General features: G+C 45.6%; 1 pseudogene across 1 annotated transcript in view; it reads left to right on the top strand.

Moving 5' to 3' along the window:
* The window catches only part of LOC311240446, a 45547-nt pseudogene that overhangs the window by 5468 nt on the left and 14640 nt on the right, over positions 1 to 25439 (top strand). Inside the window, exons 2-18 of the transcript XR_014621103.1 lie at positions 2313 to 2366; positions 2581 to 2634; positions 3342 to 3449; positions 3600 to 3653; positions 8080 to 8134; positions 12443 to 12496; positions 13340 to 13393; positions 14850 to 14957; positions 15091 to 15144; positions 17091 to 17144; positions 17321 to 17374; positions 17667 to 17720; positions 18086 to 18193; positions 18479 to 18532; positions 18659 to 18712; positions 19615 to 19722; positions 21981 to 22034. The product of XR_014621103.1 is annotated as an uncharacterized misc_RNA (transcript). The remainder of the gene's footprint in view (positions 1 to 2312; positions 2367 to 2580; positions 2635 to 3341; positions 3450 to 3599; positions 3654 to 8079; positions 8135 to 12442; positions 12497 to 13339; positions 13394 to 14849; positions 14958 to 15090; positions 15145 to 17090; positions 17145 to 17320; positions 17375 to 17666; positions 17721 to 18085; positions 18194 to 18478; positions 18533 to 18658; positions 18713 to 19614; positions 19723 to 21980; positions 22035 to 25439) is intronic.

Raw genomic sequence — 25439 nt, 5'->3', positions numbered from 1 at the left:
GGAGATAAGGTAGGACTGGAGATATGTCTGACCCTTAATAACAAACACTGTTAGGACTGTCTGAACCTTTATAATAAACACTGTTAGGACTGTCTGAACCTTTATAATAAACACTGTTAGGACTGTCTGAACCTTTATAATAAACACTGTTAGGACTATCTGACTCTTAATAAACACTGTTAGGACTGTCTGAACCTTTATAATAACACTGTTAGGACTGTCTGACTCTTAATAAACACTGTTAGGACTGTCTGACTCTTAATAATAAACACACTGTTAGGACTGTCTGCCTCTTAATAATAAACACTGTTAGGACTGTCTGACTCTTAATAATAAACACACTGTTAGGACTGTCTGACTCTTAATAATAAACACTGTTAGGACTGTCTGCCTCTTAATAATAAACACACTGTTAGGACTGTCTGACTCTTAATAATAAACACTGTTAGGACTGTCTGACTCTTAATAAACACTGTTAGGACTGTCTGACTCTTAATAATAAACACACTGTTAGGACTGTCTGACTCTTAATAATAAACACACTGTTAGGACTGTCTGACTCTTAATAATAAACACTGTTAGGGGCGGCTAGGTGGTGTAGTGGGCAAGGCGCTCGCCATCAACGCTGGAGACGCTGGGTTCGAGTCCAGCTCTCGGCGTTGCTATCAGCTTGGCTGGTCGTTCATACTAACACAATTGGCAGTGTTAGGGGTGGGAAAGCTGATGGGTGGGTCCTGGGCGTTGTGGACAGCGACCCCTACAGTTCGGTCGGGGCGCCTGCACACCGAGGGTAGGATCTGGAGGAGGTAGTGTGACCTTCCACACGTTACACTCTCCCGGTGAGAATCTGCGCTGCCAGGCTGGCTGCCGGCTGGCTGCACATGTGTCGGAGGAAAGCATGTGACAGTCTCCGGCCTCCCGGACCAACAGTAGGGGGAGTGCGCAACAACCAGGAAGGGGGTTGGGAATTGGCATAACGACTAACAGTGGGATGGGAGAAAAATTGGAAAAAGGAGGGGGAAAAAGATTAAAAAAGAAATAATAATAATAATAATAATAATAAACACTGTTAGGACTGTCTGTCTCTTAATAAACACTGTTAGGACTGTCTGACTCTTAATAAACACTGTTAGGACTGTCTGACTCCTTAATAAACACTGTTAGGACTGTCTGACTCCTTAATAAACACTGTTAGGACTGTCTGACTCTTATAAACACTGTTAGGACTGTCTGACTCTTAATAATAAACACTGTTAGGACTGGCTGGCTCTTAATAATAAACACTGTTAGGACTGTCTGACTTAATAATAAACACTGTTAGGACTGTCTGACTCTTAATAATAAACACTGTTAGGACCGTCTGACTTAATAATAAACACTGTTAGGACTGTCTGACTCCTTAATAAACACTGTTAGGACTGTCTGACTCTTAATAATAAACACTGTTAGGACTGTCTGACTCTTAATAATAAACACTGTTAGGACTGTCTGACTTAATAATAAACACTGTTAGGACTGTCTGCCTCTTAATAATAAACACTGTTAGGACTGTCTGACTTAATAATAAACACTGTTAGGACTGTCTGACTTAATAATAAACACTGTTAGGACTGTCTGGCTTAATAATAAACACTGTTAGGACTGTCTGACTCTTAATAATAAACACTGTCTGACTTAATAATAAACACTGTTAGGACTGTCTGACTTAATAATAAACACTGCATGGACTCTGGTACACTGGTGTGTTACTACGGTTTGGACCATGTATACCATCATCACTATTATGAATCCTGCCACTCACTACTGTTCACTACTACTACTGTTATCACTATTAGCTTATTACTTGCACTTTGTTCTATTATTATTACTACCGAAAATACTACCTATCCTACCCCCCACCCCTCATGCTGCTATGATACTCGAATTTCCCCAAGGGGATACATAAAGGAACACTTGACTCGACTTGGTTACGGCCCACTGGATATAGTCTGGACTGTATACATTACTGTGTAGTGCCTGTAGGTGTGTACTGTATGCATTTCCATGCAGGGCTTTGTATCTATCTGTGGTTTTATAGCATGCCTGTGTGTGTATGTGTGTGTGTGTGTGTGTGTGTGTGTGTGTGTGTGTGTGTGTGTGTGTGTGTGTGTGTGTGTGTGTGTGTGTGTGTGTGTGTGTGTGTTTGTGTGTGCGCGCGTTGTGTGTGTGTGTGTGTGTGTTTGTGTGTACATGTGTACGTGGTGTGTACATGTGTGTGTGTGTACATGTGTGTGTGTAAGTGTGTGTGTGTGTGTGTGGTTTATGTCCTTTAGGGAGAAACAGGAGGACCAGGTCAAAAAGGGGGCAGAGGAGACAAGGGAGAACACGTGAGTTTGAATCCAGTGTCATTACTCAACCAAGCCTTGCATCACCAGGAATGACAAATTAGCTCATAATTGGTGCAAGATTACTCTGAGGAATAATAATGACGGCCTGCCCGCACGCCGCTGGTGCGCTGAGCTCGTCGGCAAACGGCACGTCTCTCTCTTCCGCCGGATGACTTCAAAGTGCACTGACCTGTCTCCTCCCCTCCTCCTCTAGGGACCCGCGGGATCTCATGGGATCCAAGGACCCTTGGGTCAGCCGGGGCCAGCGGTAGGTTAACCCCTTAATGTGTGAGAAATGCTTCACGTTTCAAGTTTCAAGTTCAAGTTTTGTTTTATTTGTCACGTATATAAGGTACGTGTACGTCACAGTGAAATGCTTGGTTCTGTATGAGCCCCTGAGATTGTGCTTCATACAGTAAAAATAATAAAGAATAATGTCCAAACACTATACAAAATATACAATATACAAACTAAAGTACAACCTAAAGTAGAGAATGAAGTACAAAATGCAAACAATGATGTACAAGAATGAATACTTTTTAAATGCAAAATGCTAAATTGAGGTATGGATGTAGTGCAAATCTTTTTGTAATAAAATAGATCAAATATGGTGTAGTGTTAAAGTGAATCTTAAAGGTGAGTGTTTGTTTAAAGTCAGTGTGTGGATGTGTGTGCAATGAAATTACCATGAATTGAAAATGGGGGACCCTGATGTAAACAAGACGAAAGTCTTTCTCTGGTCTGCATCCCCTTAACAATTGTGTGTATTAATTGAGCCGTACTGTATTGTACCCATTCTGCAATCTGTTAATACAATTGTCAATCCATCAATCAATCAATGTAGATGGATGGGTTAGTGTTGCATAAAGTCATTGAGCCTCCTGATGGGGATAGAAACTCCTGGGAAGTGGTTTGTGTGCATCGCAGTGTGTGTGTATGTATATCGTTCTGACCTGTGTGTGTGTTGTGTGTCAGGGGGTGGATGGTGAAGCAGGGCCTCGCGGTCAGCAGGGGATGTACGGCGCCAAGGGTGACGAGGGAGCCAGGGGCTTCAAGGGGGCAGAGGGGCCGACGGGGCTCCAGGTGAGAATCCCTCCCTCCTTCAGAAAGAACCACTGTATCTCTATCTGCTGCTCGCCTCTGATCTCAGATCTGTCTGTCCGTACGCCGTCTGTCTCTTGGTCCCTGTTTGGCGTCCGGAGCTACTCTGCTAACCGACCTCTGGCTTTGCAGGGAATGCCAGGACCGTCCGGAGAGAAGGGGGAGAGCGGACACGTCGGCCTGATGGTGAGTTCAGACTCCGATTCCTTTTATTGTCACGTCATTCGGTACCTTTTACGGCAAAAAAGAGTGAAGTTCGCTTTGTTGTGGTTCCTCGACCATAGCAGCATCCAATATAATATAAAAAAAAAATGAGCATAGAATAACATAAAATAAGATAAAATAACAGCAAGATGACTATACACAATTCTAACAAAGTGTGCAGATAACAGGATGCGCAGATATTACACTCTAAACAAAATGGCTATGTGTACAGTTCCCACAGAAAATACACAAGTATGTAATGTGCAATGTGCAATAATGGGGAAAAAATGCAATGTGCAAGAGTTGTGAGTGACAGCGTTTCAGAGAGCTCTCGTCTGAGTGCAGCTGTTTACATAAAGGTTAAAGGTTAAAAGTTAAATAAGAAGAGGGGGTAGTGGCCCAGGAGGTAGAGCGGTCGTCTGGTAATCAAAAGGTTCCCGGTTCGAGTGTCCTTGAGCAAACTCCCGATGAGCAGGTCAGCACCGTGCGTGGTCGCCCCCACCCCCCCAGTGTGTGAATGTGTGCGTGAACGGGTGAATTTGAGGCGTATGTTTTCTAGACACTCAAAGCGCTCCCCACAATGTAGGGTGGAAATAGCCTCCTTCACCACCACTGGTAGCACCCAACCTTGGGCTACGCAGGCTCAATGGCTACCATACACTGGCACCAGGCACACATCACACTATACACAATGGCTGAACGGCTCAGGATACAGCGATTGATACCAGTTAATTAAGGGGGAGGGAGGATTAGGCGGCCTTGATGTCAGAGACCTGATTGGGAATTTGGCCAGGAACATCGGGGAACCCCCTACTCTTTGCGATAGGCGTCCTGGGTTCTTTAACGACCGAGATTCAGTCAGGACCTTGGTTTAGCGTCTCATCCGAAGGCAGTCCATTTACCAAGTATGGAGGCAATTACCTATCGATGTGTAGGTTTGTTTTCCGTGCCCTATACCACGCCTCATGATGGGACCAGTACGAGAGACATTTGCCGGGAACCCGCCAATAATCAACCGCCATATAACGATGGTTCAAGAGCCCTATGTTGTTGGTGAAAATGAAGTAGCGTTATTCTGGTCACTCGTTTGGTTAAAGGAACACGCCAATATTTTGTGAAATTAGCTTACCGTCTTCTCCAGAGAGAGGACAAGAACATAGATACCAGTTTCCTCTCTGTGTGTTCAGTAGAAAGCTATCTGGCTGCACGTTAGCCTAGCTTAGCACAATCAATGGAAGCTGACATGGCCGTTAGCCTAGGCATTGTCCAACGAACAGCTCTCCCGAAGGCTAACCGGCCATGTCCTCTTCCATTCATTGTGCTAAGCTAGGCTAACGTGCAGCAGATAGCTTTCTACTGAACGCACAGAGAGGAAACTGGTATCTATCTTCTTGTCTCTCTCTGGAGAAGTCGGTAAGCAATTTCCCTAAATGTGGCGTGTTCCTTTAAGGATGTCAGGCGCTGCATTCTTCAGAACTTTTCCCCTTCATCTAGCAACCCACCCTGCTGGGACCGACCACCCCCCCCCCCCCCCCCCCCCCCCCATTTACCTTATGCTCCCGACACATCTGTCTGTATACCTGCGTATAATCATTTTATATACCTACTTATACACGTGCATATAACCCATACAACTCTGTATGATAGCATGTACAATAATGCTGTATATATATACCGTAAATACTTTATATATTTATTCTTACCATATATTTATCCATATCTGTACATATCCCTTACCCACTATAACTAGTTACGCTGCTGGCCAGTATGACTTACCACCATAGTGTATTTATACCTGTATCACTGTACATGTTAATACTACAACACTGTACACGTACATCTGAATAGCACTATTACGCAGTAGTACTAATTTATACATTTTATATCCAGTTTAATCTCCTGTACATTGTATATTACTATTACACTTTACTGTTACATTTGCACTCTGGTTGGATGCCAGACTCCTTTTCGTTGTACTGTACTTGTGTGCTGTATGATGACAATATATTTTTAATCTGATCTAACCTAACCTAATGACATACCTTACAACACTTCTTCAGCAGCACTTATAACAACCATTTAGTACATACAATCATGTCTTAGGAGAGCTTTCTACGTGCAGGAAAAGACTTATATATTATATATATAGATATCGTATCACAATATGCTTAACGTATGTTATGATCTACCTATTGAATACGTGTGAGCCTGAGGCTTCTCAGTGGAGCTACTGCGGTGTGTGTGTGTGTGTGTCTGTGTGTCTGTGTGTGTGTGTGTCTGTCTGTCTGTGTGTGTGTGTGTGTGTGCGTGTGCGTGTGTGTGTGTGTGTGATGGAGCATTACAGTACATCTCTATAGAATAGACCAAACGACTAGATGAGCGATAGGAGGCGGACCCAGTGCACGGGGGAAGGTCCTGCTTGGTAAAAAAAAAAGAAAAAAACGAAGAGGGAGGGAGGGAGGGAGGGAGGGAGGGGGGGGGGGGGGTGACAGAGGAGAGGAGAAGAGGCAGCGGAACGGTGGAAAGCAAGCGAGGAGGAGTAGGGGGAGGAGGAAGAGGAGCAAGGAAGACAGTGTGACAGCTGCTAATCAGATTAGCCTCAGCCCCGTCTGTCTAATGAGCGGCCTCCTTTGTGACAGTCGTCTCGGAGCGCCGTCGAGCGTGAACACGCGCTCAACGAGATCCTCCTCACAGCCCCGTCTCCTCCACGCAGCCAGCTTACGGAGGGGAGCGCATCGAGACAGAACAGAGACAAAGGAGAAGGGGGGAGAGAGAGAGAGGGAGGGGGAGAGAGAGAGAGAGAGAGAGAGAGAGAGAGAGAGATAGGGAGAGAGAAAGTGAGGGAGAGAGAAACTCGGTGGGGAAGCGTCATTCATGTGCAAACGTTGTGGATCACAGGATTTCTCTCTAATGCTGGAGTATTTCTTTCTCCAACTGATGGATATGTGTCCCCCCCGAGTTCCTTTCTCACTCCCCTTTCTCTCTCTCTCCATCAATTTCTCTCTAATCCCTTTCTCTCTCTCTCCTCCATTCCTCTCTTTCTCTTTCTCTCTCTCGCTCTCTACCTCTCTCTCTCTCTCTCTCTCTCTATCTCTCTCTCTCTCTCTCTCTCTCTCTCTCTCTCTCTCTCCATTTATCTCCCTCCCTCTCTCTCTCTCTTTTCTCTCTCTCTTCTCTCTCTCCCCTCTCTCTCTATCCCCTTGTCTCTCTCCCTTTCTCTCTTTCTCTCTCTCTCTTTTCTCTCTCTCCCCTCTCTCCTGCCCTCTCTCTTATTCTCTTTCTCCCTTTCTCTCCCTCCCTGTCTCTCTCTCTTTATCTCTCTCTCTCTCTCTCTCTCTCTCTCTCTCTCTCTCTCTCTCTCTCTCTCTCTCTCTCTCTCTCTCTCTCTCTCTCTCTCTCTCTCTCTCTCTCTCTCTCTGGAAGATGGTATGTGGTGTGTCTCAGTAGCCTTGCAGCACCAGACTCACTGGGAGACTCCAGAGTGTCTCAGAGCTCAGCTCAACATCTGCTCCGTGCAGACTGGAGCCAGGCAGAGCCAGGATTAATTGCTCATCGTCCTCTCGGGTGCAAAGAGGAGTCATAGAGTCGGGTCACAATTCCCATTTCCACCATGAATATGGCTCTCCATCTCACGGGCTATAGGCTCCTCATTAACGAGAGAGAGAGAGAGAGAGAGAGAGAGAGAGAGAGAGAGAGAGGCAGAGGGCGAGAGAGAGAGCTGTGACTGTGTCATAGTGAGGGTAATATCCTGTCCTGTGTGTCTTCATCATGTCACAATGATAATGATCATAGTGACCTACATGTTGCATGAGGTACACGTTAATGGCCCAGTCTATGAGGTGCCAGTCGACCTTTAGCCTTCTGTGCGACGTGCGTGCGTGTGTGTGTGTGTGTGTGTGTGTATTGTGCGTATGCGTGTGTTCAGGGTAGGAAACCCGTAAGGGTTTGGCACAAAAATTGCCTCGAATGTTCAGAAACTAGCCCTGAGATTATAAACGGCACTAGAAATGAACAGGCTGAACGTCTTAACCCTTTCACTGCCGCACTACCAAACGGTTAACCCTTTCACTGCGACAATTCACAGGTTAACCCTTTCACTGCCACACAACAGTCGGTTAACCCGTCGGTTGTGTGATAGTAAAGGGTTAACCTTCTGTCGTGTGGCAGTGAAAGGGTTAAAGAATAACGCCAGGAGCGGTTTTGAAACCCGATTGAAATCGCGCATCGCAATCGGTTTTCGAGGGTAAAAATGCGCCCTTTCCGGAATAGTATCCTACCATGGTCTGCATGCATGTGTACAAGCCCACACCTGTGTTGTATTGTGTGTTTACGCATTGTGCTGTGTGTCTACCGTGTTGTATTGTTGCATCGTTTGCCTTCATGAAAAATTCATCTCTCTCTCCAACAGGGTCCCCCAGGACAGCACGGACCACGAGGTCCCCCTAGGGGCCAGCGGAGGAGAGGTACATTACCGCATGCCTTCATAGCTGCTCTTACTGCTTGTTCATCAGATATCGTGAGGATTAGAGGGCACCGGTAGGGGAATTCGGTAGTGCCAGTGTACGGAACTCAATGAATGATCGGTTTACATTTCCGTAGGCTGGTGAAATCCCACGTATTTTTCGCATGCTTGGATGTGTTGAAGATGTTTTATGCTGCAGCCGGTTTTGATGTTTGCATCACTGCAGCTACAGTGGTGCGAACGTTCTGCTAGTAATTCCCCCAATTGATCTATCTGAAACCCCGCCCACTTTCTTGGTCCCCCAATCACAACTGTTGCCTTCCTCTGAGAAACCGTTTGTCTGAGGAAAGCGACAGTTGTTGATTGGAGGATCGAGACAAGAGGGCGAGGTTTCAGATAGGTCAATTGGGGGAATTACTAGCAGAACTTTCAGCCACAGCCCATTGGCTCACTTGGTTGTCATTCAGTGATAATCCCCCCCTGTATCATCATTTGATTCCAATCCCCCGTGCTTGCTGTGAATAGAAACCACATGCAAGAGGCGACTAATTCAAGTGATTGTTCTCCATTCTGCTGCAGACTTCTCTCCTTGAGCACAGGACAAGCACACACCACACCAACACCATTCCCCTCAGTCTATAGGTGCTGATTAAATCAAATCAAATTGATTTATAAGGCCCGACAACACACGTTAATGTCCCCATGGGCCGGACACGTCTTCTTTAAACAAGTCAAGAAGAAACATCACAATAAATCAAGAACAAAACAAAAACACCATAATGTCCAAATCTTTTTTTAATAAATTCTAAATAAATGCAACACTTCCAGACATACCCCACGCGAAGGTAAGGAAAAACTCACTAAAACCTAGCAATAGGAAAAAATCTCCCTTCTCAGATGTCGGTGATAGTAGTGTTGCAATAAAACAGGCGAACAGTTGGTAAGCATGCACTCATATGTGTAAACACAGATAAGTGCATGCGATAGCAACTGAACATTTTGAAAGATAAAAAAATAGAGCTGACGGCGGATCTACTGTATTTGAGGCAAAGTGGCGACACAGAGAGGGTGGCATCCTCCCGGTCATCATTAGTCCCATATGGACCGTAGGAAAGAGCACAGGGGAGCGGAGAAGTCTGCTGATTAAGCAAAGGGTTGGAAATGGAGCAGGATTCTCCAAACTACAGCAATAAAGACATAAGATAAGATATTCCTTTAGCGACCCCCTGGGGAAATTCGGGAGTGGCCTAATGCAGATGTTTGAAATAATGTTAGACTCCAGCTGAACACAAATCGTCCTGTCCAGGTTACGCCTAAGAAATGGCTCCATACTTCACCCCAAGAGCGTCACAAATCACTATGATTTGAAAAAAGAGCCTCAAAAAAGGATGACACAGCAGGACGATAGATAGCGAAACAACATTTGTTTTTTTTTACCGATGAGTTCATTTCAGATTCATCCATCATAGGCTACATCATGAAACACTAAATCATTGTGAACACTGAAGTTATGTCACAGTGGCAGCCAGAGGGTAGTGATGGAAGTAACTCTTTCACCTCTAGTTTCAGGAGTCTAAACCACTACATCTGCATAGGCAATGTTCCATCAGTATCACTGACATCACATTGTATCCCATTGTGCTGATATCACCTTGTACTGGTATCACATTGTACTTGTATCACATTGTACTGGTATCACACTGTACTGGTATCACACTGTACTGGTATCACACTGTACTGGTATCACATTGTACTGTAGCCTCTACAACAAGGAACATAGGGCTGTAGGAACATAGGGCTGTAGGAACATAGGGCTGTAGGAACATAGGGCTACGGGAACATAGGGCTGGGGGAACATAGGGCTGTAGGAACATAGGGCTGGGGGAACATAGGGCTGTATGAACATAGGGCTGTAGGAACATAGGGCTGTAGGAACATAGGGCTGTAGGAACATAGGGCTGTAGGAACATAGGGCTACGGGAACATAGGGCTGTAGGAACATAGGGCTACGGGAACATAGGGCTACGGGAACATAGGGCTGTAGGAACATAGGGCTACGGGAACATAGGGCTGTAGGAACATAGGGCTGTGGGAACATAGGGCTGTAGGAACATAGGGCTGTAGGAACATACTGTAGGAACATAGGGCTGTAGGAACATAGGGCTGTGGGAACATAGGGCTGTGGGAACATAGGGCTGTGGAAACATAAGGCTGTAGGAACATAGGGCTGTAGGAACATAGGGATGTAGGAACATAGGGCTGTGGAAACATAGGACTGTGGAAACATAGGGCTATAGGAACATAGGGCTGTAGGAACATAGGGCTGTGGAAACATAGGGCTGTAGGAACATAGGGCTGTGGAAACATAGGGCTGTAGGAACATAGGGCTGTGGGAACATAGGGCTGTGGAAACATAGGGCTATAGGAACATAGGGCTGTGGAAACATAGGGCTGTAGGAACATAGGGCTGTGGGAACATAGGGCTGTATGAACATAGGGCTGTAGGAACATAGGGATGTAGACAGGGCTGTATGAACATAGGGCTGTATGAACATAGGGCTGTGGGAACATAGGGCTGTAGGAACATAGGGATGTAGACATAGGGCTGTATGAACATAGGGCTGTAGGAACATAGGGCTGTAGGAACATAGACACACTCCCAAATAAACAACCATTCATCCTAACTAAACAACCACTCATCCTAACTAAACAGCCACTCATCACAACTCAAAAAAGAAAATAAACTAATCCTCCCACACCGTCCTCCACCCTCCTCTCCTCCATCTGCAGTGCCTCCTCGTCTACAGCCCCCTCTGCCTTCCCTCAGACTCTCCACGAGGGTTGAATTATTAAGCGGTATTAGAATATAATCCCGGCGAGAGAGAGAGAGAGAGAGAGAGATAGTTATATTTACCGCTCTATGAATCATTAAGGAGTATTAGACTTATCACTCCTGAGAGAGGCGGTTATATTTACCTCTAGTAATGGCCACCTCTTAACAGCCCACTCGGGTCAATTATTTAGCAGCCTTTAGCCGCACAATGACTGCACTTCACTGTGCGGCGGCGGGGCGCGGAGGCAGAGGGACGCGGGAGACGCTGGGATCCATAGAGAGGATTATTGATACGGGAAGGGGGGGGGGGGAGGAGAGGAGTTGACAGCAGGGTAGATACAATAAGATAACTCACCCCCACTCAGTCTGATGGGTAGATACAGTAAGATAACTCACCCCCACTCAGTCTGATGGGTAGATACAGTAAGATAACTCAACCCCACTCAGTCTGATGGGTAGATACAGTAGGATAACTCACCCCCACTCAGTCTGATGGGTAGATACAGTAAGATAACTCAACCCCACTCAGTCTGATGGGTAGATACAGTAGGATAACTCACCCTCACTCAGTCTGATGGGTAGATACAGTAGGATAACTCACCCTCACTCAGTCTGAGGGGTAGATACAGTATGATAACTCAGACCCACTCAGTCTGAGTTGACAGCAGTCAAGTCAGTCAAGTCAAGTAATTTATTTATAGAGCACATTTAAAAGCTCGAGAGCCAAACGAAGTGCTGTACAGTACAGTCAAAGCATAAAATCAATGTCCTATAAAATACACAAATACAAAAAGGCACAACAGGACAGGACAGTACATTCAAAAAATAGGACAAGCGGATAGGGGAGCACAAAGTACAGTATAGCACACTCAGACCCACTCAGTCTGAGTTGACAGCAGGAGAGTTACAGTAGAATACGCTTTTCTTGGGGTTGGTTCCAAGACAGCCCAGCACAATGTATTAACATGCACGCTCACACATGCATTCAAACATGCACACACGCACATGGACACGCACACGCACACACACACACACACACACACACACACACACACACACACACACACACACACACACACACACACACGCACACGCACACGCACACACACACACACACACACACACACACACACACATACATACATATCTACACAAAGGCACACACCCGCACATACACACAGAGTGAGACAGAGAGACAGAAGGAGAGAGAATGTATTATTATACACCCCACTATGTGACTCAGATGCTATCCGCCCCGGCAAACCTGACACTTAATATTTCCTCCTGGCTCTGTGATAATGCTGGTCCAATTTCATCTTGTGAGCCCTGTGAGCCCAACTGCTGACAGAAATGTGTCTATGTAAAAAAAAATATATATAAATAAATCCTCCACTAAGAACTGTAGCACCAAAAACTAAATCTATATATATTATATTGTGATGTTTTGGGTCAAACTGTTCTCTCCACCTGCCACAGGGTCCAGCTGGAATGCCCGGAGGAATTGGTCAACCTGGGACCGTTGGAGAGAAGGTCAGTGTTTCTCATTAGTGGCGAGAAAGAGGGAGTGTGTGTGTGTGTGTGTGTGTGTGTGTGTGTGTGTGTGTGTGCGTGCGCGTTCGTGTGTGTGTGTGTGTGTGTGTGTGTGTGTGTGTGTGTGTGTGTGTGTGTGTGTGTGTGTGTGTGTGTGTGTGTGTGTGTGTGTGTGTGTGTGTGTGTGTGTGTGTGTGTGTGTGTGTGTGCATGTATTTGAGTGTGTGTTTGTGCACGTGCACGTGTGTCAGGTTTGGGGCAAAAATGGCCCTGAATGTTCAAAAACGGCCCATGAGATTACGAATGCCACTAGAAATGAATAGGCTAAACGTCTGTGTAAAGAATAGAGCTATTGTATGCTGGCAGATGTTTTGAAACATGATCAACGCGTGTGTGTGTGTTTGTATGTGTGTTTGTAGAGACAGTACGTTGATATATGTTTGTTTGTTTGCGTGTACAGTATGTGTGTGTGTATGTGCATGTGTGTGTTTGTCTCTGTGTCTCTTGTGTGTATGATTGTGTGTTATATTGTGCACCTGTGTGTGTGTGTGTGTGTATGTGTGTGTGTGTGTGTGTGTGTGTGCACGTGTGCCTGTGTCTATGCATGTCCATTCACTTTACAGAAGGTTAACCGTCTACTATCACACTACCGACGGTTGCCGATAGTAAAGGGTTAACCTTCTGTAGGGTGGCAGTGAAAGGGTTAACCTGCTGTAGTGTGGCAGTGAAAGGGTTAACCGTGTGTGTATTGTCGCAGGGAAAGGGTTAACCGTTTGGTAGTGCGGCAGTGAAAGGGTTAAGGTGTGTCAGCGTCTCACCTGTTGTGTCCTCTCTCTCTTCCAGGGCGAGGACGGAGAGGCAGGAAACCCAGGACCGGTCGGAGTGACCGGCTCAGCTGTGAGTCACCTTGTCTCTCTCTCTCTAGTGCTGTATATACCATATATATATGTATATTTACAGCATATATATATATATATTAGGGCTGACCCCTATTAGTCGATTAGTTGACTAATCGGTCAAAAGGAGCCGTAGTCGACTGGCCAACCTCTTAGTCGAATATAATTAAAAAAATAAAAAATAAAATTATTTTAAATTTTTTTATCATCATTCTTTCCAAAAGAAAAGAGGCCTAGAAGCGTGGCTATCGCTAATGGCACGCATACCAGAGGCTAACTGCCTATGAAAACAGGCACAGAGGCACTGAAAGAGGATTTCACCCATCTAATGAACACACTAGACTAGACAAATATCAAGATGTATCCATCAGTGGACCAATTGCATGCTTTTGCAGAGGACAAGAAGCCTTCCGTCGACTCCTTCAGACATTAAGCACCCCCCACAGCCCAAATGGAATGATAACAAATTTTTAATTAAAAAAAAATATATTTAAAAAAAAATATTATACTTTTTTTTGTCGACCAGTAGTCGACTAACTGCACATTTTGGCCAATCATAGTCGACCATCCAAATCCTTAGTCGGGGACAGCCCTAATATATATATATATCAATATCTGTCTGAATATACCTGCATATACACCTGCATATAATAACCTAACCCATGTACGATAATGCTGTATATATTGCGTATATATTTATTTATTCTTACCATATATAAACCTATCCACATCTGTCACATACCTGCATAATATAATCATTTTTACATATCTGTAGATACTATATCTATACCTGTACACCTACTCTTACTAGTTACGCTGCTGGCCAGTACGACTTACTACCATAGTGTCTCACTGTATACACTGTATACACTGTACGTGTATCACTATACATATTAATAAATACAACACTGTACATACATCTGATTAGCACTATTACTCAGTAATACTAATTTATATATTTTACATTTTACGTTTTTGTCATTTAGCTGACGGTTTTATCCAAATCGACTTACAAGTTCTGTACGACAGGTCAGCAGGAAGAGTACAATTATTACAACTGAGTAACTTGTCCATCAAACAGTGTTGAAACTTGGGTGCTGCAGTGTTGAGTGCATAGTAGTAAATAAATACATATTAGTATAGTAGGAAGAGTGCATGATAGTATTAGACAGTAAGAAGGTTAGTATTTTATACCCAGTTTAATCACATGTACATTGTATATTACACTTTACTGTTACATTTGCACTCTGGTTAGATGTCAAACGTCTTTGCGTTGTACTGTACTTGTGCTGTATGATGACAAAACATTTGAATCTAATCTAACCTAACCTAATCTAATCTAATCTAATCTAATCTAATCTAATCTAATCTAATCTAATCTAATCTAATCTAATCTAATCTAATCTAATCTAACCTAATCTAATCTAATCTAACCTAACCATGGCCTGTGATCCCAGGGTGGTAAAGGCGACTTCGGGGAGAAGGGGGACTTTGGGCCCCCCGGGGCTGCTGGACCTGCAGGAATCAGAGGAATACCAGGGGAGGACGGATCCAAAGGCAACCCAGTGAGTCTCTCTCTCTGTCTGGGCCACTCGTCAAGAGACCTGCCCTCGGCCTGGATGGCACCTCAGTGTGGCACCACATGTTACTGTGCTGCAGCATGTGATGTGCCCTCTCACCACCTCCTCTCACCCACAGGGCCCCATAGGATTCCCTGGAGATTCGGGGTCCCCTGGCGAGGCGGGCGTTAGCGTAAGTAAAGCGCCGTTTCAGCCTGTATGAATGAATGAATGAATGAATCAAACCTTTATTTAAACTCGAAAGGCAACTGAGGTTTCCGTCATTTACAGTCACGTTGAGTGTACATAGAGGAATAAGCTAATAATCTCCAGTTTGAATGGATGAATGAATGGTTTATTTCGAACAACAATGAAAATAATCAAGATACAAAAATTTTGCAAAGAAAATTAGCTTAAAGAAAAAAAAGTAAGATCAAATCGGAATAGGAAGAAGCAAGATTTGATTGATTGAATTGATTGAATACTTTATTTTGACACAATCGTAGGACAAACATTAAAAAAAAAAAACAATAACAGTGTCATTACGCTGGTCAAAAATGAATAAAACACAATAAAGCCATGGCTTGTTTCCATTGTGGTCCATACATGGAACATAAAAAGGCACAAAAACACGAATGGACATGTACACGAGACAGGACACCCTAAAAATAAGTACAATAACACCTAACCTGAAAACTCATACAACACAGGTCTTACCCCCTTATTGCAATAAACCCTTAACCCTTTCACTGCCACACGACAGCCGGTTAACCCTTTACCATCACACAATCGACAGTTAACCTTCTGTCGTGTGGCAGAGAAAGGGTTAACCGGCTGTTGTGTGGCAGTGAAAGGGTTAACCTGCTGTGTGTTGTCGCAGTGAAAGGGTTAACCTGCTGTGTGTTGTCGCAGTGAAAGGGTTAACCGTTTGGTAGTGCGGCAGTGAGCGGGTTAATTAACAATTTAAAACGGTGTTTGTCTTCCACCAAAATCGTCTGCAAACAAAAATCACTTGTCCATCGATCAAGTTAATATATAATCATTACTGTTGATAAATAATGTAGTTCTTTTACAATCAATAGGCTACTGTCCATCCAGTATCTTTATTGATTTCATCATTCATGTATGCCGTCGACACACAGTTTACAATACATTCACACCTGGCTGCCAGCCAGTACGACCACAGTCCTCTGCTCTGTGGACCACCACGAGGCTCCCAGCTGCTGGAATGAGATGCAAAAGACTTCGGGAAAATGGACACAATTGATCCCCCTCACTACTTTTAAGGACTGTATTGCAGAGATGTTACACACACCTGCAACTGTCACCGAGAACTGTCTGTTCTGTTCTATAATTTTATTTGGTTTGTTTGTTTGATGTGTGTTGTAATTATTTCCCTTACCTCTGTGATGTATGTAACGTCTGTCTCTTTTCTATTTAATTTATTGTCCCCTTTTACCCTCCGAGAGGCCCTTTTGTCCTCTCAACAGGCCGTCATTGTAAATAAGAATTTGTTCTTAATTGACCTGCCTGGTTAAATAAAGGTTAAAAAAAAAAGGCTCCACTGGAGCAGTTGGGGAGCTAAGTGCCTGGGGAATCTAACCCACAACCTTCCAGTTATTTCTCTTCTGACCTCATATGATTTCTCATAATGTGAAATACCTCACAGACTGGCAACGTCACTAACTCGTTGCCCCGTTCACTCACAGGTAGCCACTCTGCCCCTAGTGGTGGCTCACGAGCAGTGGCACCTGACCAATTCAACCTAATGCCTAATTTAGTTACACCAAGAATGTAACAACGCAAGCTGACGCGTACAGCGCTAGAGCTGTGATTGGCCGCTGCCCTGGCCTGGGCTAGGTAGCGTGCGTGTTCCTCTGACGTACTTCCGTATTTACCATCGATCAACTTGGGAGCTCGGTCGGAGCGTTGCGTTATAGCCATCTGTAGAACACGACGCAAAACACAGCCACCTAGTGGTTTGGCGCTGTACTGCAATCCACGCGTTCAACTGACGTGGAAGTATGTCGGTCTAGCTCCCACGCTCGAAATATCAGCGCCAGCCGACATTGAACCATATCTCGGCCTTATGGCGAGAACGCTTCACAATCTGTGACACCGTGCGTCCTTGTTTTCCAGGGCGTGGACGGTGGACCCGGAGGCAAAGGAGATGATGGAGATCCGGGCAAAGCAGTGAGTATACACTTCTTACACGTTGCTCGGATGAAGAAACACTTTGCCAAGACCTTTGTTCTTCTTCTTCACACACTGCGATGTTTTACTTATTCATCGTGGCTACTGAGATTTCTTCTTGGTGTCTTCTTTGTGACTTCGTTTCAACTTTTAACCCCTTCTTCTCCTCTCTGCAGGGACCCGCGGGAGCCTCTGGAGAGCCGGGCCCTTCAGGCCCCCCTGGGCGAAGGGTGAGTCCTCTTATGTGTGTGTGTGTGTGTGTGTGTGTGTGTATAGTGTATCTGTAAATATAGTGTATACTGTATATGGTGCGTGCTTATATAAATTACGCTTGTGTGCGCGAATGTCTCTCCATGCATTTGTGTGCCTGTACACTCGAACGTCTCCAGGGATTTAAATTACCTCTGCCGTATTAGCTAAAGCTAAGCAAGGGAAAATATTTGTAACACTCATTAGGCATAGCCTCTAAACCCCGCCCCCCCCCCCCCCCCCCCCCCCCACTCTCTCCTCCCCTCTCTTCAGGGTCACCTGGGACCTGCGGGGAAAGAAGGGAAGCAAGGACTGAAGGGATCCAAGGTAACGACGAGTGAACGATTGAGCTCTGCAAGTGTCCTCGCTGTTTTACCCCATCATTATCTCCATCATATCTTATTTTGTTCCTGACGCCCTTCTGTCTGTCTGTGTCTGTCTGTCTGTCTGTCTGTCTGTCTGTCTGTCTGTCTGTCTGTCTGTCTGTCTGTCTGTCTGTCTGTCTGTCTGTCTGTCTGTCTGTCTGTCTGTCTGTCTGTCTGTCTCTGTCTGTCTGTCTGTCTGTCTGTCTGTCTGTCTGTCTCTCTCTCTCTCTCTCTCTCTCTCTCTCTCTCTCTCTCTCTCTCTCTCTCTCTCTCTCTCTCTCTCTCTCTCTCTCTCTCTCTCTCTCTCTCACTGCTCCTGTCCTGCAGGGGGGCGCAGGTTCAGAGGGTCTCGTGGGGACGACGGGGCCGACGGGGCCCCAAGGACAGTCGGGGAATCCCGGTACGGAGGGCCTGAGAGGCATCCCAGGGTCTGCGGTCAGTAACGCCACACACTCTCGACACACACTTATCCTCGTTAACGGTATGGTGCTTGGTTTCGTATATCGGATGGCTGTGTTTGCACTACGTGTGTACGTTTCAATGTCCTCGTAGCACTCATGTGGAACCTAAGCCCCGGCGATCGCAGGTACCGGCCGAGGCGGATCGACCGCATTGACCGGTTGTGTTTGTGGGGCCGTGGCGCCTTCAGAGTCACTATAGTGCAACACCGGGCTGACGTTAGTTCCGTGCTATACGCTTGTGTTTGTTTTTTATCTCCAGGGGGAACAAGGGTTAAACGGCCCACCGGGAATGACCGGACCTCCAGGACCCATGGTGAGACCCTTTTACACAACACTCTCTGCTGACACCGGAGCCTCGGAAATGAGCGGAGGCCGTTTCGGTATATCACAAATGCACGTATTCAATTACCCAATTCAAAAGTCCCGCTGTCGTTCACAGGGGCCGACGGGACTGCTGGGACTGAGGGGAGACGGCGGACGGGCGGGAGACAAGGTGAGTGTCGTGTTGGTTTTTAGCCCGATCATTAATGCCTAATTTATACTCAGACGTCGTCAAAGTGGTTGCGAAGGCGAGCCTGCCGAAGACGCCTACATGCGGTTGACCAAAAATGTAACCGCGCGTCCAATCGACGCAAGCTGCTCCGGTGTTCCTCTGATGTACTTCCGTATTGACCATTTATCATCTCGGGAGCTCGTTCGGAGCGTTCCGTTATCGATCGTGATTAACTACGTTACAAACATGGACCCAATCAGAAGAAAGACCGGCCGAGGAAGTGCGAAGATATAGCCAGTATTGTACAACGCAACGCTGCACGGCCACCTAGTGGTTTGGCACTGTACTGCTCTCTTCCTCCTCTCCCCCCTCCTTTCCCTCTCTCCCCTCTTTTCTCCTTTCCTTTCTCTATCTCTTCCTCTTCCACCATTATCTCTCCCTACTTCTCTCCCTCCTTTCCTCCCTCTCTCACTTCTTCTTGCCCACCCTCTCCTTCTCACACTCTCTCCCTCCCTCTCCTCCAGTACACTCTCTCCCTCCCTCCATCCCTCGCTCCCTCTTTTTTCCTTACCTCTCTCCCTCTTCCCCTCTCTCTCTCTCCATCCATCTCTTCTCTCTCTCTCTCTATCTCTTCTCTCTCCATCTCTTCTCTCTCTCTCTCTCTCTCCCTACCCCCCCTCTCTCTCATTCGCTCCCACCCTCCCTCCCTCTATCTCCCCCCTCCCCCTCTCTTTCTCTCCCTCTATCTCTCTCCCCCTCTCCCCCTCCCTCCCTCCTTCGGTTCAGCTCCCACGTGCAAAATATCGGCGACAGCCGGCGTTGAAGCGTATCTCGGCCTCCAGCCTGGACAGCGGTGCGGTAGTGGCCGCTGTGTTGACTCCCGTTCTTGCCTCCCTCCGCAGGGCCACGGGGGGTTGATCGGTCTGATCGGGCCTCCAGGGGAACACGGAGAGAAGGGAGACCGAGGCCTGCCCGGAAACCAGGGCACCAACGGAATCAAAGGAGACGGGGTAGATATTTACTTTCATATCATTTAATTTCAAACCTTTTTTTTTATACTCGTAGGCCACTGAGGTTACCCTCCTGTGCAGCAACGACGAGCTTACAATCAATATCTGAAATGAAGGATAATTTTTTTTGGAAATAACCTTCTACTATCATGCACTTTTCCACTAAATAATCTTCCTTGCCTATATTACTACCTACTATGCTAATATGTCTCTACTACTATGCACTCAAGATTGTAGCACCCATGTTTCAAGACTGTTTGATGAACATTGTTACTCAGCTGACAGAGTTGTACCCTTCCTGATGACTTGTCGTACAGAACTTGCAAGTCGCTTTGGATAAAAGCGTTTCAGCTAAATGACCAAATGTAAAACAAGGCAGTCTATCAGCAATTTTATACATATAGGCACGATAAACTATAAGAAAATCAGCTAAGACAGTTACAAGTCGACACAGACACACACAGATCATACTTTTAAATGCAGCAAAAGAAGGAAGAACCTTCAGCTTCAGAGTCAGTCGGAGGGCGTCGGAAGCATCAAAGGAAAAAGCCGTTTTTCCTGGTTCAGAGCAAACTGGAGGAACCCTAAGAACCAACCGGTCATTTGAACGTGTAGAATAGGTTCCAAGATTCCATTCCAACAGTGATGTGATGTAAGAGGGACGTTTACCAATAAGGGCTTTAAAAATTAAGAAATACCAATGATAGTTACGCATTTCAACCAGAGAAGGCCATCCAAGGACACAGTGGTGGGTATCGTATCTGTCACCAGTAGGGATGTCCGATATTATCGGCCTACCGATATTATCGGCCGATATCGGCATTAAAATGTGATATCGGAAAATATCGGTATCGGTTTTCAAATTTTTTTTTTTTTTTTTTTTTTTTACATTTCTATAGAAATGATGTCCGATATTATCGGCCTACCGATATTATCGGCCGATATCGGCATTAAAATGTGATATCGGTTGATATTGGTTGATATCGGAAATTAAGAGTTGGACAATATCGGTATATCGGTATCAGTAAAAAAGCCAATATTATCGAGCATCCCTAGTCACCAGTGATATATCTGAGGGCAGGATGACAGACAGAGTCCAGCGGTTTAAGAGTCGAAGCCACATCATGCCTATAAATCACATCCACCATAGTCCACAATTGAGAAGAAAACAGCTTCAACAATCCATATAGATATCACGGCGTCGTTAATGCTGTGTTGTTCTACAAGATGTATTGTTTCTTGAAGCACAGCCTGTTCTCCTCTGCAGTGGCGCACGCTCTGTTGCCTATAATCAATTTATACCTCCCTACTGCTTTCACTGTCTACAACGGCCCCACACTGTAATCACAGTAATGATAATTATCATAACTACCTATACCTCATACTATAGTCTATACACCCATATAACTCTGTATGATACTGTAGCATGTACAACAGTGCATTTATTTTATTTTTTTTGGATTTATTTATTTGACGTTTGTAATTGTAGATACACGATATTACAAAAAGATATGCATCTCAGACAAACGACATCAAGGATACAAACGCTATGGGCGGCTACGTGGCGTAGTGGGCAAGGCGCTCGCCACGAAATCTGGAGACGCTGGGCTTGCCTGTTCGAGCCCAGCGCTCCACATTTGCTTTCAGTTTAGCTGGTCGTCCGCAGTAATACACATTGGCCGTATTAGGGGGTGGGAAACTGATGGGTGGGGATCGGGCGTTGTGGACAGCGACTCCTACAGGTCGGTTGGTGCGCCTGCGCAGTAGAATCAGGAAGTGTCGGGGGCAGCGTGAGCCTCCCACGCGTTACTCCTCGCCACTGAGAGGTCGAGCTGCGCAGGTGAAAAGATGCGACTGCTGTTACCTCAAGTGCCGGAGGGGACTTGTGCTATGTATGACTTAGTCCACATTGCAGCCGGCTTGTGGGAGGCAAGAAACAGCGTTCGTGACAGGGGAGGGTTGGATTGGATGATACGAAATTGGGATGGGAGAAAATATAGAAAATGGGAGAAAAAGTGTATCAAAAAAAAAAAAAAGGATACAAACGCTATAAAGTCAGAGGACTTGTTTACATTGTGGTCCTTGGTCTCAGGACAACAAACATGTATACAAGCATACAAAATAAAAATGTGTACGTGCGCCGCAACTCAACTTCAATTATCGTGCTAATAAAAGGATGTGTCTGTTTTGAACACAGACACTGTGTCTCCTCAGATGTTTGACTTCATAAACTGACCGGTTGTGTTTGTTCTCTATAGGGTCTGACCGGAACCACTGGCCCCACCGGCCCACCGGGAATTCCTGGACTGTCTGTGAGTAACGCCCCGTCTTTTCTACTTTTGATCAGAATCACGGATACATCAGAAATCAAATAAAAATCAAATCAAATCAAATTTATTTATAGGGCCCGACAACACACGTTAATGTCCCCATGGGCCGTACAGGTCTTCTTTAAACAAGTCAAGAAGAAAACATAACAATAAGTCAAGAACAGAACAAGAACACCATAAGGTCCAAACATTTTTAGATGAATGCAAATAAATGAAAGAATGCAAGCACTCCCAGAGATACCCCACGCGAAGGTAAGGAAAAACTCACTAAAACCTAACAATAGGGAAAAAAGCTCCACAGGCAGTGTGGAGGAGAGAAACCTTAGAAGGGCCATTCAAGGGGGGATCTCCCTTCTTAGATGTTGGTGATAGTAGTGTTGCAGACGGACAGTTGGTAAGCATGCACTCATGTGTGTAGTGAAACACAGATGAGTGCATGCAATAGCAACAGTACATTTTGAAAGATTAAAGATAGAGCTAATAGCGATAGCAACTGAACATTTTGAAAGATTAAAGATAGAGTTGATAGCGGATCTATTTGAGGCACAGGGGCGGCGCAAAGAGGGTCAAATCACTGTTGTGCGGTTCCTCAGTGGCTTAACCAGACGGCTATAGCGACAGCTCCGTGTTGACCTTGTGCGTGAGCTGTGATTGGTCGGCTTTGTGGAAGTGATTTACGCCGCATGAGCTGTATGCACATAGCAGCGCCAGCTGTGATTGGTCGTTTTTTTTTGTGGGGACAGACCCTGTTCTAGATGGCTTGACCCCTTCGGCGCCATGCCGTAAAAACATTTTATTGTAAAAGGCGACTGGAGAGATAGATGCTGGAGAGATAGATACTGGAGAGACAGATACTGGAGAGATAGATACTGGAGAGATAGATGCTGGAGAGATATATACTGGAGAGATAGATACTGGAGAGATAGATACTGGAGAGATATATACTGGAGAGATAGATGCTGGAGAGATAGATACTGGAGAGATAGATGCTGGAGAGATATATACTGGAGAGATAGATACTGGAGAGATAGATGCTGGAGAGATATATACTGGAGAGATAGATACTGGAGAGATAGATACTGGAGAGATATATACTGGAGAGATAGATACTGGAGAGATAGATGCTGGAGAGATATATACTGGAGAGATAGATACTGGAGAGATAGATACTGGAGAGATAGATACTGGAGAGATAGATACTGGAGAGATAGATGCTGAAGAGATAGATACTGGAGAGATAGATACTGGAGAGATAGATGCTGGAGAGATAGATACTGGAGAGATAGATGCTGGAGAGATATATACTGGAGAGACAGATACTGGAGAGATAGATACTGGAGAGATAGATACTGGAGAGATAGATACTGGAGAGATAGATACTGGAGAGATAGATACTGGAGAGATAGATACTGGAGAGATATATACTGGAGAGATAGATGCTGGAGAGATAGATGCTGGAGAGATATATACTGGAGAGATAGATGCTGGAGAGATAGATACTGGAGAGATAGATACTGGAGAGATAGATACTGGAGAGATAGATACTGGAGAGATAGATACTGGAGAGATAGATACTGGAGAGATAGATACTGGAGAGATATATACTGGAGAGATAGATACTGGAGAGATAGATACTGGAGAGATAGATACTGGAGAGATAGATGCTGGAGAGATAGATACTGGAGAGATAGATGCTGGAGAGATAGATGCTGGAGAGATAGATACTGGAGAGATAGATACTGGAGAGATAGATACTGGAGAGATAGATACTGGAGAGATAGATACTGGAGAGATAGATACTGGAGAGATAGATGCTGGAGAGACAGATACTGGAGAGATAGATACTGGAGAGATAGATACTGGAGAGATATATACTGGAGAGACAGATACTGGAGAGATAGATGCTGGAGAGATAGATACTGGATAGACAGATACTGGATAGACAGATACTGGAGAGATAGATACTGGAGAGATAGATACTGGAGAGATAGATACTGGAGAGATAGATACTGGAGAGATAGATACTGGAGAGATAGATACTGGAGAGATAGATACTGGAGAGACAGATACTGGAGAGATAGATGCTGGAGAGATAGATACTGGAGAGATAGATACTGGAGAGATAGATACTGGAGAGATAGATACTGGAGAGATAGATACTGGAGAGATAGATGCTGGAGAGATAGATACTGGAGAGATAGATACTGGAGAGATAGATGCTGGAGAGATAGGAGTAGGCTGGTCAGGTAGGGTGTAAGATGGAGTAGGCTGGTCAGGTAGGGTGTAAGATGAAGTAGGCTGGTCAGGTAGGGTGTAAGATGGAGTAGGCTGGTCAGGTAGGGTGTAAGATGAAGTAGGCTGGTCAGGTCGGGTGTAAGATGGAGTAGGCTGGTCAGGTAGGGTGTAAGATGGAGTAGGTTGGTCAGGTAGGGTGTAAGATGGAGTAGGTTGGTCAGGTAGGGTGTAAGATGGAGTAGACTGGTCAGGTAGGGTGTAAGATGGAGTAGACTGGTCAGGTTGGGTGTAGGGGTGCAGTAAGTTGGTCAGGTAGGGTGTAAGATGGAGTAGACTGGTCAGGTTGGGTGTAGGGGTGCAGTAAGTTGGTCAGGTAGGGTGTAAGATGGAGTAGGTTGGTCAGGTAGGGTGTAAGATGGAGTAGGTTGGTCAGGTAGGGTGTAGGGGTGCAGTAAGTTGGTCAGGTAGGGTGTAAGATGGAGTAAGTTGGTCAGGTAGGGTGTAAGATGGAGTAGGTTGGTCAGGTAGGGTGTAAGATGGAGTAGGTTGGTCAGGTAGGGTGTAAGATGGAGTAGGCTGGTCAGGTAGGGTGTAAGATGGAGTAGACTGGTCAGGTTGGGTGTAGGGGTGCAGTAAGTTGGTCAGGTAGGGTGTAAGATGGAGTAGACTGGTCAGGTAGGGTGTAGGGGTGCAGTAGGCTGGTCAAGTAGGGTGTAGGGTGCAGTAGTAGGTTAGTCAGGTAGGGTGTAGGGTGCAGTAGTAGGTTAGTCAGGTAGGGTGTAGGGAGCAGTAGGTTAGTCAGGTAGGGTGTAGGGAGCAGTTTGAAGAACGGTGGTCAGCCAGTATTTGATTTCCTGGAGGCAGGGAGGGGGAGGAAGGGAAGGAAGCAGTGGGGCGGAGGTAAAGCTGGGTGTCACTGGCGTGAGAATGGAAGTGGAGGCCGTGTTTCTGGATGATCTGACCGAGTGGGAGGCGGTACATGATAAACGGTAACGGACCAAGCACGGAGCCCTGGGGGACACCTCTCTCCACAGTGAATGTATACAGAAATGTGTCTTGGTGTCAGAGGCGCAGAGACATATCAACAACTCACGGTTCCATCGTATGACAGACACCACATGGTACAGAGATCACAGCCACCCGCATACAGTA

The sequence above is a fragment of the Notolepis coatsorum genome (assembly GCF_963971535.1).
Source record: "Notolepis coatsorum genome assembly, chromosome: 14".
Taxonomy (NCBI): Eukaryota; Metazoa; Chordata; class Actinopteri; order Aulopiformes; family Paralepididae; genus Notolepis; species Notolepis coatsorum.
Note: the sequence above shows the minus strand (reverse complement) of the source record. Positions and strands in the feature narration are given on the sequence as shown.